The 9,500-nt window shown below is 39.1% G+C and overlaps 1 long non-coding RNA gene across 1 annotated transcript; it reads right to left on the bottom strand.

Annotated features, from left to right (window-relative positions):
* Positions 1-8,157: 8,157 nt before the first annotated feature.
* On the bottom strand, positions 8,158-8,685 carry LOC110679656. Its single transcript, XR_002502686.1, has 2 exons — positions 8,325-8,685; positions 8,158-8,263 (listed from the first exon to the last, which is right to left on the bottom strand). It is a non-coding gene; the product is annotated as an uncharacterized LOC110679656 (long non-coding RNA).
* Positions 8,686-9,500: the final 815 nt, after the last annotated feature.

Genomic DNA, 9,500 nt, shown 5'->3' with positions numbered 1-9,500 from the left:
CGTTACTGAGGCCCGGAAAGTAATCCCTCCAGACGTCGTTGCGGATGCTAATCACTTCGCCATACTGACGCATATGATCAGCAATGACTATCCATTTCTTCTGGAAGGTCGTGGAGGCGCACATCGACGGCATCGCTTTCAATGTATATCGGCAAAAGGATTGCCTGCTTCTTCCTAGCACATTCCATATAATGGTTTAGATGATGCTTTGTGGCAATTCTAGCTGCCAACTCTTGGCTCTGCACTGCAAGATACACCACATTTTTAACATTGTGCAGTTGCACTGTTTTTACCACGGACATATCAAGTTTAAGTTCCTCATCGATGAATTTCTTGATATCCGCTATAGTCGGTCGTTTCGGCAGAATGGATGTGTCTAGCACAACACAATTTTTACGCGGTACCGGCATTATAGCACGAACGAAAAAAAAATCCAAAAGCGTAGAGCGAAACCCGTTTGCGTCTGGTCTGACTGGGAGACGGATAGCAACTGAAAAAAAAAACTTGTTTTGGTTTTATTACCAAGTGTTTTATAGAATGTTGGTGAACTGTAGCACAAATTTATGACGTTTTTCAATACAGTGGGATTCCGTTTTTGGCACGCTCCGTTTTTGGCATGCTCCGTTTTTGGCACCCCCCGATTTTGGCAACAAAATGGATCCGTTTTTGGCAACATTTTTCAATATCATTAAAAATTGTATTTTTCTGTAAATATTATTGTGTCGTTTGTTTTAGTCATTTGAAAAAGCAATCCAGCTTCACTCTTATCGCATTCCAGAGTTCAATTTTCGCCGATATTTCTCAGAATGTCACCAACTTCTAGGAGCACCGTATGAGCTTATTTCATTCTAGATGGCCGTATGTTGGCCGTTTCATTAAGTCATTAATCTCTATGAGTATCTACTAGTATCAACTAGAGTTCCAACATCTTTTCTCAGGCATTCACGCTTTATGACCAGCCCACTTGAGTATGCCGGTAGACAATTGTAATTAGTAAAAGTCAGTTTTCTTCAAATTTGGAACAGCTTCTCTCAACAAAGCAACATTGACATAAGAGGAACAAAATATCTAAAAACAAATAGGGTTTTCATCTACAATTTTTGGCAAATTTTTGGATAATCTTACATTTTAATTGCGTAAACACCATTTCACTTTCATTTAAGTTCTTTAAACTCACTGTCTAGCTTTCAATGGGTTACATGCATGCCATGATTCGCTACTAGCCACAACGTAACGCACATTCGCTGGTGTCTATGCACGAAAAATCGCTAAAAGGTAACGCGAAAAATATTTGTATGGCGAAATGCATCTAACGATTTATTTCTCAACTATTTTCGAAACATTATTTGGTTCCGGTTGTGCGTGATGATAATGACTATCACGCCTACCAAATATTTTTTTCGATTAATGCTTTCATTTACGAGATATTTGAAGTTAGATACCTTTCCCCATACAAAATGAAACGAAAAGAACTTCTGCTGATCAACTGTGGGCAAGAGCAAAGCAGGTAATCCATTATCTACTCAAACTTTTTGCACCACACGTCTTAACTGATCGACGGCTTAGATTAAAGAGGATGGCTATTTCAGAAATTTGGGCTTTTACCCTGTACCGGCGGTTCCCGAGTTCGTAAATGTTCGTCGTTTTTCGTGTACTTCCTTTAAGAACGCAAGTTTTCAGTTTTGATAAGGACTCTACTGTTGCATCGCAACTTGTGGAATCAGAGTACGCAAAAAGGCTACACGGAAATAATATTGCCTTTCGTAATGTTTTGGTTTTTGTAATTAAAAATTACATTAAAATACTGTAACCTCGTTACAGTTTCTTGCTGGAACCTAAGAATGTATATTGTGGATGCTGTGCAAAATCTGTCGATTCCTTGTAAACTCCTAAGATTTCTAAGGCAGCCTGCGAATTTTCAGAGGAATACTGCGGATTCTGAATTGTATTTTGAATATTTTGAGTAGTATCTTGAGGATTTCGAATAGGTTTCCAGCGGAAAGTGGGGATTGCTAGTGGCACTCTGGCAAGTCCCTATTAACTTTTGAGAATTTCGATCGGAAACATGAGAAATTTCAGCTATATCGCAGCGAAACCTTGAAAGTTTAAGCGCTGTCTTCAAAATTATTAGCAAGCTCTTGGGTAGATGTGAATTCCTATCTGGCTCTCAAGTAAGATTCAAAGAATTCTAAGCAAGATTATGTGGATTCCTAGCAAGCTAGTTTAGAGTACAAACGGTTTCTATACCATTTTGTAATAATTTTCAGAGGAGTTTTTCATCCATATTTAAAAGACAATATACACCGTCTTAAACCAAAGGCTGCACTTATATTATACAACGGACACACGGAACAACCATTCATTGAACATGAAGAATTTTTGTTTGACGAAAAGATTCCTTCGACAGGGGCGAACCTCTACGAAATCGAACCTACACTTCGTAGTACAATACGCCTAAACGATTGACGCCGCTAACCTCACGGCTACCAAGCCCATATTTCTATGGGAAATCCTTGCTTAGTCAATATTATGTTCCAGAAAATATAATAGTTTTTTTTATTGGTACAGCAAATGATTTCAGCTGTTTTTGTGTGCTCTTTGACTGTAGTCCATCATTTGATATCAGATGCCTTACTATGCAAGAAATTTAATTTGGAATAATCATTTTCAAATTATCGAATATTGTAAAATTTGACGCTTGGGATTAAAATAGAAACCATTTTTTCTTTAAGTTTATTTAACTAGAATCATTCATTTTGTAACACCTAGAACTTCTTTTTGTAAATACGCTTATAATGAAATTTCCGTATTTTTACACTACTTTGAGGGATTGTTCTGTTCTTGAACAAAGGTCACTTATGCGATTATTGTTTTTACATGAACAAGGTATACAAATAGTATACATAAAGTTTACAAAACATCATTGAAGATATTTTAACTATAAAAAGTGTGTAGAACGCCTATCTTCAGATTTATAACATAGTTCTTTCCTACGGAAATCTACTTCGAATTGGACCGTTCGGATGTCTGGCCATCATTTGGTTTCATAATTATGATGGAACAACGTCAAAATGATATTTTTGAAAATAAAAAAATGGGTTCCGATTTTGGCACGGTTCCGTTTTTGGCAACTGAAAATTTCAACTTTGTTGCCAAAAACGGAATCCCACTGTATTTCTGATAGCTACAACGAACTCAGCAGTCACAACTATACTAGAGAATTATAGATAAATCTATAAGTTAATTTTGTTCCATTGTGTTATAATTATGAATCTAATTACATTATTGGACCAAATATTTGCAACTTGTTCGATATTGATACAAAATGGTCAACTGTAGAGGGATAAATCCGAGTTCTTTATGGACCGATTTAAATGAAATTTTTACAGTTTCTCAGACATAAATTGATTTAAAACATATGAAAGTATGGGCATGACTTTACTACAATTACGAGATTAGTACAAATAAAAATCTGATATTCACACATTTTATTCTTGCACTTATCAATACGATAAATGATCAAACTGTCACTTATTTTAATGAAGATAATGAGCTAAAGTATAAAAAATTTGCACGTTAACTAAAAATCGGGTTTCAGCTGTGTGGGGAATGAGAGGGGTACTAGAGAAGATATAAACTAAGCAGAAGATAATGAAGTGTCAGTGACAAGGAAAAACTAAGCAAACGGGAAGTATGACGTTCGACTTTTTAAGAAACGATCCGCTCAGTCTGGAGTATCAATATTTTAGTCAAAGATGCGGGCCGCATGAAATAATCAAAATATTCCTAACGAGAGGTAATTTCTTGCAGGAGAATCCTTGCAGGATCCGGGAGTGACTTATTTCGCCTAGAGACGTTTCGCATAAAGCAGTTTCATACAAGAACAGATAGCATTTTGAAGATGACTTGTAATTCTCTCTATTCCAAACGTCCATTATGCGAAACGTCCACCCATATAAATGTGCACATGTGAAACGGCCCACCCTTACAGGATCCAAATGGGCTCCTGAGAATTTCAGGATTCAGCGGATTCTCGAAAATACCGATCTGATTATTTAAATCGGACATTAGGGGTTTCTTGCGGGATCCTGCGAATGTATGATAATTTAATGAAAACACTGTACGAAATCTGCCGATTCCTTGTAAATTTTACAAGGTGATTTATGAATTTGTAGCATAATACTTTAAATTTCTAGATGTATGTTGAATATTTATGGTAAAATCTTGAGGATTCTGAACAGGTTTGCAGCGTAATTTGAAAACTGTTAGTGGTAGTCCGGAAAGCCGTTAAGAACTTAAGAGAATTTTTAACGGAGATTTGAGAATTTTCAGCAACATCGCAGCTGAATCTTAGAATTCTAAGCGATATTCTCAAACTGCTTAGCAAGCTCTTGGGTAGATGTCAATTCTTATCCTAAGGCTCCTAAGCAACAATTCTGAACAAGATCCTGTGGATTCACAGCGAGCTTCTTCTGAGTTCTTGTGGGTTTCTGTGGATTCTCAACGGCCACCTGAAGTTTCTTGTTGGACTCTTGGGGATTCGTAGCGGGATCTTTCTGAGAAACCCTATATTTTTAAGTGATTTCCCCAACCAAGAGTTCAATAGCAATAACGGTTTAACTTAAGCAAATGTGTGTGTTTTTTTTTCTTTAATTTATAATTAACTCAACTAAAGAAATTGAAATAGCTTAAGGATTGATAAAAAATCAAAATTAGACTGTGACAATTTCATTCTAATCGGTCAATAAATAACTAAGATCTAGCTAACCAAAGTTAATAATTTTGTAGGAAAATCTAAAAAGTTACATATATATATTATCCAGTACTATATATTTTAATCAGTATTTTCTCCCTGTTCAGAACAAAGGTAGGAAGTGGTTTCAAAATAGAGCTTCTGGTTAGGGGTCATGCACTAACTACGTCACGTTCCAAGGGGAGAGGGGGTCAGATACAACGTGACAAGCCTTACAAAATTTTAGGAGCTCTCATCAACAAAGCTTGACAAGGAGGAGAGGGGGTTGAAAAAGACCAAATTCAGCGTGGTATAATTTACGTATTGTTGCTTGGACTCGGTGTCGTACATAATAATTCTTGGTACACCTTGGTACAGCATTTTATGCTCGAAAACACCGAGAGCTTTCCGGTCTGACTCATTTAACTCCCACCGAGAGCCACCGGAAGAATCAATGTTTTATGCAGGGCGAATGTTGTTTCCGTTTGCAAGCTGGTTACGTAGTCCGTAAAAGGCCCTATTCGCAGCCGCAACACGTATTTTCACTTCGCGGGAAACGTCGTTGTAACATGTCACAAGTGTTCCAAGGTAAACAAATTCTTCAACAACTTCAAACACATCCCCATCAAACACTACCTCAGCACCTACACCACCATGCCTGACTCTATCTCTACTTGCAACCATGTACTTCGTCTTGGTAGAATTGATGGTCAGGCCTATCCTCGCTGTCTCCCTCTTCAGAGGCACGAAGGCCTCTTCCACTGACCTGCGATCGATTCCAATTAGGTCTATATTGTCCGCAAAGCCAAGGAGCATGTGCGACCTTGTGATAATAGTGTCATTTCTCTGCACGCCAGATCTCCTAATAGCACTTTCGAGTGCAATGTTGAACAGAAAAATCGAAATGCCAAAGCTCATTTCTTTTCACTGAGTTGTACGCCGCCTTGAAATCAATAAACAGATGGTGAGTCTGTAATTTATACTCCCGGAATTTGTCTAGGATCATTCGCAAGCTAAACATCTGGTCCGTTGTCGAACGGCCCTCACGAAAACCAGCTTGGTATTCGCCGACGAAGGACTCCTCGAGCGGTCTGTTAAGGTGCAAGAGAAAATGGCAAAAAAGTCAGAACTGAAAAAGCAGTTTTCTCCTTTTAAAACAACAAATTGATAAAAATAAAAACACACAGCCTTTTTATTTGGCAAAAAAAAAGCCTGATGTTTTTATTTTCTTAGATTTGTCTATTTAAAGAGAGAAAACTGCTTTTTCAGTTTTGACTTTTGCATCATTTTTACTTGGGCCTTAAACAGGATGCGCAACAGAATTTTGTACGCCGAATTCTGCAGGGTAATTCCTCTGTAATTGGCACACTCCAGTCTGTGCCCTTTCTTGTAGATAGAGTGGATGAGGCCATCCAACCAGCCGGTGGGCAATTCTTCGTCCTTCCGTACATTCAGAAGTACTCGATGGATCGACTGGTAAAGCTGCTCGCTTCCGTGCTTAAGAAACTCGACCGGGATCTCCTCCCTCCAGCAGCCTTACAGTTCTTCAGCTCGCTGATAGCCTTTTTAACCTCTCCTATGGTCGGTGGTCCACAGTTTGATCGTCATCTTCTATGTTCATCCTGTTCCTCGCTACATTTCTATTCTCACCGTTCAACAATTGCTGAAAGTGCTCCTTCCACCTGGCAGCCACCGCCGTTTTATCGGTCAGCAAAATTCCCTTCTCGATCATTGCACTTGGCGGGCACTGATACGGTATTGTGCCGCGCACCATTGACCGTTGCTTAGAATCTCCGCATATCATTCCGGTTCATGCTTTCTTGAGCGTCAGCTACCACATTTTCTTCGTGCAGCCTTTTCTTTCTGCGGTGGATTCGCTTTTCTTCGGCTCTCGCTGCCCTGTACCGCTCTCTGTTCTGTCGGGTACCGACCACAAGCATACGGCTTCTGGCTACATTCTTCATGTCTGTCACCCTCTGGCACTGGTCAACGACGAAGACGAAACGACTGGTTCGATCACTTCCCGCGCCGTTGTTGTCACAGCTTCGTGGATAGGGTCCCACAGGCTGTCGACGTCTTCGGCAACGTTGACTCTTCCCAACTGTCTCGTCGGACATATAAAATGCTCCGTTTTCCCATAAAAAATGATCAACTTCAGAGGGCTATATCTCCGCCGTTTTTCAACCGATTCTTTTCATTTTTCTTTGCCTAACTACAATTTATCTCAATTATTGATCACTATTGAAAAATGTGTGCAAATACTATTGATTCAAAAGTTACAGATAGGTTGAATTTTGACATAAAAAATGCACCAAGATGCAAAGCGATGTAGCAAAATAACTTCGGGTCGAATCATCTTGGTGTCTTCAGCGCATTTGTTCGTTGAGTGATGAGGACCAAATGCGCTGAAGATAGCAAAATGATACGTCGTATAGTTTGTCTGCTACATCATTTTTTGTATTGGTGTATTTTTTTATGTTAACATTCAACCTATCTGCAACTTTTGAATCAATAGTATTTGCACAACTTTTTCAATAGTTATTAATTGAGATGATTTGTAGTTCGTCAAAGCAAAAATGAAAAGAATTGGTTGAAAAACGGCGACGATATTGCCCTCTAAAGTTGACCATTTTGTATGGGAAATCGGCTTTGGTGCATTTTATATGTCCAATACTGTACAGCCTTCATTTACGCTCCAAATTCCAACTTACGCTCCTTCTTTTTACGCTCGAAATTCCAAATAACGCTCCCTCTTTTTACGCTCCAAAAATTCCATTCACGCTCCTGCCTGATAATGACCCACGAGAACCAATTTAGTAGCGTATTTTTGTAACGGGACCGATGGGTATATGATGGAAATCGATGTCCGACGCCATTTTGAATTCAAGATGGCGACTTCCGGTTTGGGAAAATCACTTGAAACCCATTATATATGGGTATGTTAGGTACGTGACCGATGCACAGATGGCGGAAATCGATGTCCTACGCCATTTTGAAATCCAAGTTGGCGACTTCTTAGGTTTTCAGTTGGTTTCAAGTGATTTTCCCAAACCGGAAGTCGCCATCTTGGATTCAAAATTATATCGGCCATCGATTTTCGTCATCTACCCATCGGTCCCGTTCCAAAAATACCCATATTTAGTGGGTATGAAGTGAGTTTCACAAACCGGAAGTCGACTATGGTTTACGTCATCCCTATTGATACCCTTGAGAAGTACAACGGATAAACCCCACCTTTTCACAAAACTTCTCGAGAAAAAACAAAAAGCTTTATTACGCCTCTAATTCTTTTTACGCTCAAAATTCCAACTTACACTCTCTCTTTTTACGCTCCGAATTTCAACATACGCTCCTTCCTTTTGCGCTCCGATTCTTTTTGCGCTCCCCCAGTTAGAGGCGTAAAAAGAGGTTTGGCTGTATATTAGATTGCAAGTAGTTTAGATGTTCTTTCTCCGTATAATAAGATTCCTGCTATATGCTACTGTTAAGGTTCTGCTATGCGGATTTTCTCCGATTCTTTTCACTTGCCAGCTGTCAAAGAAAAGAAACAGTTGTTAGTTTCTTATGAATAAAGATCAAAACTCATCCAAACGTCTTGGTTTTACGAGAAACAAAACACGCGTTTCGTCAATTCGCCACACAATAAGATCCATCTCGCTCTTGTTTCCGGTTCCTTGTTCCGCATTATATGACAGGCAGGAATGAATAGCACCACAAGCGGAAAGATTTAATGTTGGCTGACAGTCCTAGTTTTTGCCGTCCGAAGTGCGAACAAATCAGCAAAGCTGCTGCCTACCGGAAGAGCCACAAAGTGAAAATCCGACTCGAAGCGGTCGCCAGTCACGCGCAGCCACAGCACCGGGAGGAAAAAACGGTTTTCCCAGGGAAAATTGCCGCTCCAGCGAACAAAACACAATGGCTGTCCATTTGAAACTGAGATAGAATTTTATATCTTTCGCTCAAACGCGCACTTCCTTTTGTTTGTGACGATGACGACTCTGATGAAATGAGCGCCATTCTATGGTTAGCATCACACTGCACTAGCTCCAGGAAATCAGAAGACTAATTTCCGCTGTTTTTATGCTGGAATGAACTCGTGCCATTATTTACAATGGAAAGAATAGTACAATAGATAAAGAAGTGCATTATGACAGCGTTAGCAATTGTGTCCTTTTTAATTAACTCCAATCGCAATATCAGAAGAAAAAAGCCAGCCTATAACAATCACGTCTCCGGGTCATTTGGCCATTTGGCCGAATGCAGTTTTGCCTAAAAAAAACAGGATCTGTAAACTAGAGAAAGTATATTACCAATGAGTTCAAGCCATTCTATATGAGCTACATCTCATATAGGATGGCTTAAGGACAATTCATCAATGAGATACAAATAACTAGTAATAATCCTTTTAAAATCATTAGAAATCAACTCTATCTCACTGTTGTTAAACCAAAAAACCGACCCAGCTCTAAGCTTAAACCTCTCAATAAGATGTGCGGAATCCACAGCTTCGTCCTAAATTAACAAGTCGATTTTGTCTTTCTCTTGAATCTTGTCTACAATCATTAAAATCTACAAGCTAAATTGTTGATCTGCCATTGAACCGCACTTTTGAATCCTATGTATACATAAGCGTTGTAGCAATCTGATTGATTTCTTGTTTGTAATTCGGCCAAATGTCATTCTGTCAAACGACCCTTTCGGCCAGATGGCATTCGGTCAAATGGCGTACACCGATTAAAAGTCTTATAACGAAATGAGCCTACACTGA

The sequence above is a fragment of the Aedes aegypti genome, chromosome 3 (genome assembly GCF_002204515.2).
Source record: "Aedes aegypti strain LVP_AGWG chromosome 3, AaegL5.0 Primary Assembly, whole genome shotgun sequence".
NCBI lineage: Eukaryota > Metazoa > Arthropoda > Insecta > Diptera > Culicidae > Aedes > Aedes aegypti.
Note: the sequence above shows the minus strand (reverse complement) of the source record. Positions and strands in the feature narration are given on the sequence as shown.